Here is an 8,177-nt window from a genome sequence, read left to right on the forward strand (position 1 = left end):
ACTAAACTTTTAAAAATACAGTTAAAGAACACTTGTTTGACAACTATAGTTTGTTTTCTTCCCTTTCTCTTAGGTTTTACTTATTGGCGATCTACTGTGCACCAAGTTACATATCGTTTATGGTATTAAAAAGTCACGAAAATGATGAAATACTGAATGGAAACAAAATATATCTTACCAGACCAGGTAGAGGTAGTATCATCTTGTTGATGCATCTCGAAGGCAGCAGGGGTCTTGTACTGCTCGACTACAATATAAAATATATAATCAATTTATGGTCTGACGAAAAATATTGAATTGTAAATGGATTTTTATTCCATATCTTTAGTATACTAATCACAAAAGAATTTCACATGAAATTCAAACAGTCCAAATTATTTAAGTCTGTAGAGATATTTTAGTCTGTAGAGATATATTAGTCTGAGAGATCATACAGTGAATCGAGGCAATAACTCGACTCACGATGACTTGCCGATTTTATGATGGAATGACTCGTGATACAGATCTCGAATGTAAGTAACCATATACAGATCACGAATGTAAGTAACCATATTCAGATCACGAATGTAAGTAACCACATACAGATCACGAATGTAAGTAACCATATACAGATCACGAATGTAAGTAACCATATACAGATCACGAATGTAAGTAACCATATACAGATCACGAATGTAAGTAACCATATTCAGATCACGAATGTAAGTAACCATATACAGATCACGAATGTAAGTAACCATACACATATCACGAATGTAAGTAACCATATCAGATTGCGAGGTCTGCATTCTGATATTTTCTATTCGGCAGTGAAGTGAATAAAAGGGGGAATGGGTGGATGTCATGAAGGGTGGATGATGTGAGAGGGACGGTAACGAGAAGAGAGAGACTGTGAGTGTGTGTTTGTGTGTTCTGATACTACAGGCATTCAGTAAAGATAACAACAAGGAAACCAAAAAAACTCACCTCGAGGTAAATTAATGATCCCAAAGTAACCGCTTGGAATCAGTAACATTCTCTCAGGATCTAAAGGAAAGATTAAGTACAAAATATAAAATATCGAATGATAAAATGTATGCTCAATATTGTTTAATGAGTTTTACGTACAATCTCGTTTGTTTTCAATATTTTGGGTATACTGTACTACGTATAAAGTTCAACTTACCGTTCTTGTGATCGAGAGGAACACATGAAGGAAGGCCTTGAATGAGGCGTTCTGCTGCAGTAAAGAAAGAAAAGAACAAACTGATATAAGCAACAATTAACAACTATTTCAAACCGTCATGATAAAACCAATTAAATGGTTTTGTGTTCATTTAAATAAAGTATATTGTTCGCATGTTTCTTTCAATACAAGAAGTCATAGTAACTCACCTTCAAGTTTTGCCAGCATAAAATCTGGATAAAGTCTTAGCTGGTCTTGCATCGTAAGATCAAGATAGCCTGAATGGGAGTAAAATGCTAATTAACAACATTATAGTTTAATGTAAAGCTTGAATTTAATATGTATGTAATCTTGTTTTATGGATGGTCAGCAAACATTTTTTTTCATAAATGAGATACTTAACTATGTGCTTTAACGTGAAAATTAGTATTCATTACGTAAAGGAAGAGATGATAACGCTTACTGTTAAAAAGATCTTCACGCATGCGCAGGGTTTGCTCTAAAAAAAGAAGAGAGTTTCCATATATATGTGAAAGTGAAATCATCTGAGCATTAATGTTATTAAGTGACACACACACGCATACACACAATAAAGAAAGCAAGCACAGACGAAATTAAAAACATCCATGGACACTTAAAATTATTAATGAAGTTCTTGCCCGATCAACCGTGAAAGGACGATGAATGGTTCGGATCTTTGTAATTAGAGAGCGGTAGCAAAATTAACAGCCGTCGGTCATGGAACTGTATCTGAATGTTAAGTTATTGTAAAGTACTGTGGAAACTAGAAAAATAAACTAGAAGAAATACCTGATGGAAAGCAAAGAAGCGAAGAAACATTTTCTTCGGTGACGGGAAATTCCCGAGTGAAGGGTTTCCGTTTTAGATCTATGTAGATGAAAACAGTAATAAGAACGATGTTTAAACTACATAGCTTCACTTAGAATCGGAATGCAAGACTATCACGTCGCCATGTACCTTGGAGGGGTGGGGTGGAGTGGAGGGGCATTATGAGAGTGACATGGTCGTCTCATCGTTACCTTACTCACCGTGGAAGGAAAAGCAAACCACAGAATCATACCAGGAGAATGATTAACTATATACACATACCTCGATTCTGAAAGTTTTCCTCTCCTTACCCTGTAAGCTACCATAGGATCCCCCCTCCCCCCATCCGTCCCTTCCAATCCAAATTATTATTGAAGTCACTGGTCAATATATTATATGCTATTCCTCTATTTAATGGATCTATTAATAATCACGTGATATAAATGCTCGCCCATAATTGGATGACGTAATTTGACTTTGACCTACACCTTACCTTGAAACCGAGGACGGTACCCGTAACATCCTTCTGGGAGGATGTATTGAGCTGAGGATAAACGAAAATATATCTGACTAACTAAGAAGATGAATTCAGTTTCTTTTAATGACTTGCCTTATATTGTGGTTAGTATATGGAATCAGAAACATTGTATGCAGAGATCTGATATAAGTCTTGTTAGGCGTCACTATGGACGGGTGTGTGCTGGACTAGCTTTTTATAAGGGTTTTTATATTAAAATTTTTTTTTGACTGAGATCAGTAATTCATGTTTAAATGGAAGGGAGAGAGAAAGAGACCCAACCTACCTCCACGTTGAATGAACTGAATATAGGGAACTTTTCCGAACGCTTTATAGAGCATTGAAAATGCAAATTATGATCGTTGAACAATTTCTCTCAGTTATCTGCCTTCCCAATATTGACAATCGATGTTACATTCACCTACTATAAAACACGTAGTTAATGAAATGCCTCACGCACAGTAACGGTGGCCTGGCCATCCAGGTCCCCACAGCACCTCACCCTTACCCCACCCCCTACACACCGTACCAAATTATGTGTTGAGATTGGCCTATTAAGTGATGTCATGTTTTATCTTATTGGATTGTTTATGAATCAAACATAATATTTGACAATCCCGTTATATAGGTATACGCTTTATTCGGACTTACAGTTACCGGTAACAATAAAATCGTGCACAAACTTAATATTACTGGCGTATGGAATATCATGTAGGAATTATATACATGTAGGAATGATATTTAACTAGTGAGATGATGTCTAAATTGAACTAATTGTCCTATAAAGTTAGTATCATTTCGCAATACGAGAAATTCCAAATAACTCGAGGACATCATATAGCGTTCCACATAAAATGACGACTGAAAATGGAAAAATTAACATATATTTGTAGGTCTTAACTTACCTCGACCATAGGCCAGGAATTTGGTGAACTTCCTAGCCATGTAAGAGGAAGCATAGTAGCTTGCCAGTGAGAATGTAAAGAACATCTTGAGAAATCACACAATAGACTTATCTTCAACAAAGAGCAATTGCAATATAAACATTACATTACATATGTACCTTATAATGTTTATCGTCGTTGTCCATGTCATTTCTGTGTGACGTCACATGTACAGTAACGCTCGCGCAATGATCACTCAGTGCGTTTCAACAAGTTACGCTCCGAGATCTGTTGTGTCCTTCGAAACATATATACTATACAGAGACCTGTTATAGCACATCGGTAACTGAATGCGCGCACGTACACGCGCAAGTTGTTCCCATCGCAGTGTTGGTACGGACGCACTGCAATAAATCATACAGTAAAAAAACGTGTGTAGGCTCGTATGTGTACTGACGTCACTGTGTATGGTATTGGAGTTAAGGATCTAGCGTATCTTTGACACTATACCGTTGTAGGCTATGCAAAAGGCGACCTATACATGTCCTACGCTTTCGCAATGATCACGCAGTGTCCTTTGCGAGTTTCCATTTCACTATCTGTTCCCGGTTCAAAATTTACAACAGGAACCAAATTCTTTTGAGCTATTCAGAATTGCTGCTTTGTAGAGTTGTTGAGCGAAGTTTTCCGAAGATTCGAATATTTTACGAATTGAGAAACATATGTATGACACAGCACTATGAGCATACATAGGCGGATAAAGGACGTGATGTGGGCCTAAAGAAGCCAACTTCCTAATAGAGGATACGAAGGACCCCCACTCACCCTCCCCTCCCCTCCCCCACTTTTCACTCCACTCTCCCCTATACCTCCCCTCAAAAAAATATTCGACGTGAAATGGTGCATTCTGAGGCATTTATTAATTAAGTCTATAATTAGTTTGGTCTTAGTTTATTTATTTTTCAAGCAGAAAACGATCAATAGGTAAATTTCTTGCACACCAACTACCGATGATGACCTGGCATCGCAGAAATGATATTATTAAGGCCTAAGATGTATTATCTTAGATGGTAGAATTGTAATTAATTTCATAATCTTACCTCATTGTACATATACCCATGCAGTATCAGTTCCTTCCGGAATAACCGAGCCACCATCATTCCACCCGACATCCTTGGGTGGATCATTACCCGGAAGAGATGTTTCACACAAATTTCAGGATTTTTCACAAGAAACCGCAACATTTTCCAGGTTTCCTTCGATCTGACCCGACGTAAACTCATATATGGGGAGTGCTAACCACTCCCCACCCATCCACCATAGGTTTGCCAGCCCAAAGTCAGGATAGAGTTTTAGCTGGTCTTGAAGCGTGAGATCAAGATAAACTAAGTATGGGGAAAGAGAACTATATATGTTTTCTTGGTTTGTAACGAACGTAAAAAGTTTGGATATTCAGTATCCACCAAGATAGCATCTAATTAGGACAGTGAAGGTAATTAATAATATTATTGTTTACATTAAAGTTTGACTTATATAATATGTCATCTCTTTATTTATGTGCTGTTATTTAATGCTGCTGCCAGATAATAGTACCGCTTGGAACCACATCGTGACCGGGTTTGCGTTACTTTACCAAACAAACGTCATACACAAACATAACTGGATCTATCCACTAACAAGTAACGATTTGTCAACGGATTGAATATATAGTTTTCTATTTTTCTCATTTAGAACCCATAAAAGGGGTCTTCTAATATAATCGTATATATTTTACTGCAAATAATAATGGATGCAAATGCGCCTCACATGCGCCTCACATACGTACCTCAAGTAGGAGGATATTAATGTCTTTTCGTCGTTATATAGTCATTAATTGAATGCTAGAAACGTGTAACCGAAAGCTGGTTAAAACGCTAAACGCTCAATGTTAATTATAGACTGCTCACATAGCGTAAACATCTTGTCGTACAGGTTACAGTAATATGAAAGCAAACTGCACCACTTGAATGGCATTAATCTCTCTCTATTGTTATAAACTTGTTTCGAATAAGGAAGATGTGGTTCGTCAATGAGCATCGATAAAGTTCATTAGTGTGTTACGTGTTGGACATAACGGGGACTACTTGGTATTCCATTAATGGCAGTTTTCTTCATCTGTTCATTGTTCATCAGAATGTAGTCCATTGACTTGTAAAACAATTAGAATAATGAACAGGGAATCGGGTAACATTCTTCCGAGATCAAACTAGTTTTATCCTGAGACGTGTACAACGAACAGATAGACCGAAGAGTTGAAGACATCCCCGAAGATCATGTGTAGTATATGTTCCCTTCCGAGGGGAATGGTTATACAAACCTGACGATGATCACACAGTCACAGTCTCGATGCAAGGGGACTGGGGTTGAGAGCAGATCAGACGTTCGGTAGTTTGGTTTTCTTGCCCAGGTTCTTTCCTGGGTGACTTTTCTTAAAAAGGCATCCCCGGTAATCAATCACGGGAGAATGATCGGCAACTACATTTTGTTGTAACTCGATAACTCACTTAAATAATTAAATAATAAATAAGGTAGAATTTTAGTCTTGATATGTTATAATACAAAGAAAACAGACAACTTTGAGTCCAATAATGTTTCTGTAGCTATTCCATTATTTTTCAAGATATGTATCGTTAAATATACTTAATTTCTTGAATATTCGTTTAGGCTAACTTGATGGTGACGTCGGCTCCTCACTGCAGTTCTTATAGTTAATGTTAATCCGTTGTTTTTTAGGTCAACCAGAATATGTTCGTTAAACTTCATATAAGCAACAGAGTACCCTTGGATGGCATTCGACATCATTTTTCCTTAACAAATTAGTAATACATTATAAACATGTCATTTGAAACCATATCATCTTAATTTCTCCCATTGAGTTGTGTAGTGCAACGACGGAGGAACTAGTCTGATGGGCTGTGTAATTAACTAATTAAATGGTCCAGTCACTTTAACTAAACTCAACTGTTTAAAGTGTCATTCAAAAGAACAAACAAAAAAATAAGTAAATGTGCTGTACAACCCTAGCTAGACCGAGAGCATTGGTTTTTAACGTTCTACGGCATATCAAAGTTAATTTTGTTGCTGAAGTTATCAAAACACAATACGGGGTACCGTATTTGTTTTGTGTGAATCTCAAACAAAGTTCTTAAGAATCACTCAGTTTCCGAAACTACCTACTATCCGGTATGAGAATTTGCTACAACACTGTTGCTTATAATGGGACCATATTGAAACTGGTATACTTTGATTTTCTTGCAAAAGTGATATAGATTGAATTCTATATGTATTAAATATTTGGTCTCATAGCCTTGCCGGGCTTGTATGTCTCTAGTATTGCAACGAATATAATGCTTGTTTTGGTGTAGGTTGTGTAAATCTTTACCAACACATTTTTGTCAAACAATGAGTTTAATTAAGTTTCTGCAAACCCCTGTGAACCGCATGACTGTTTGAATGTTTTGCTTGGCTTACCAAAAATAACCCATTGCAATAAAATACATTCCACCTTCAGAGTGACAAGAAAAAAAAACGGCTTTTACGGAATTCGATGGCGCTAGTTTGAAACAGGGTGTTTTTGAATATAAAATAATTATATGGCGCTTAAAGGCATCCGTAGATTCACTTTTAGGAGAATAGCGCCTCATCGGGCCACGTATTCAGTGGACGGTGGCTGCAAGCATGCCGGTCGCAGAGATGTCACCACCTCTGGCCAAAGGCAAGGATTCACGCACGCCACCTAGTACGCTTCTGGTCGATTTGACCGACCTTCTGCGCATCCTCCCGGGTTCTTTTGCGACAACAAGGGAGACATGGTACGGGATCCTAGGCCACAAAAAAGCACCATGCCACAGCCTGAGGTATTATCGCCAGAGGCCTGTCTTGAACCCTAGCCACGATTTACACGACCGACGAGGAATGAGTCTTTCGTCACCCTCTTAACAGCATCGGCCACCACATCAGCTAGTAATTTATATGCTTGAATTAATATATCAAGACTTCAGCGTCGACTACTGAAATAGAAAAAGAAATTTTTAACGTGTATAACCAACCATCGATGGAGCCGAACTCAGTTGATCAGGTTACCAGTCCACTGCTCTACCCACTGAACCATTTGACGAGTTAACTTTCAACGAGCTTAAATTGGTGTTGTTGGTTGGATACAATCTATTGGTAACAGTGAACGACACTGCCTTCAACGAAATCTCTATTCATCCTGTTTTACTCTCATTAGAACAACGGATCTGAATATCTTTATTAACAAGAAGCTCACGCTCCAGTGTTTTTGTTTACATTGCAGCATGAATGTCGCTTCCTTTCAAGACTTAAATGTACAATAGGCTTATGCCCGATATACCGATGACTTCGAAGCAAGCAGTAAAAGAAAAACGGATTCCGTGAAATCTTCTTATTCACAAAAGGTTGCTTAAGATTATGCTCGCAAGATAGTTCTTGCTGTAAGTTGTCTCCCCTTTACAACTATATTTTATGCAGACGATCATGAACTTGGATTAAGCCTGAAATTTCAACAAACAAAACCTATTCACATTTCAAGACCTTCTTGAATGAGGAAGGGACAATACTTATTAAGTCAAACACGTTAACTACATGTGACTAATCTTATTTAGGGATCTGAATGTCTGGAAATAGCACAGTAATTCGAGTTTATGCAAGTAGATTTGGGAAACACGGGGATCGGGAATTCGTCAACTTACAAGACTTTGTTTAGTCCGCAAGTGACTAGATG

This window comes from Apostichopus japonicus, chromosome 8, assembly GCF_037975245.1.
Source record: "Apostichopus japonicus isolate 1M-3 chromosome 8, ASM3797524v1, whole genome shotgun sequence".
In the NCBI taxonomy this organism is placed as follows: Eukaryota; Metazoa; Echinodermata; class Holothuroidea; order Aspidochirotida; family Stichopodidae; genus Apostichopus; species Apostichopus japonicus.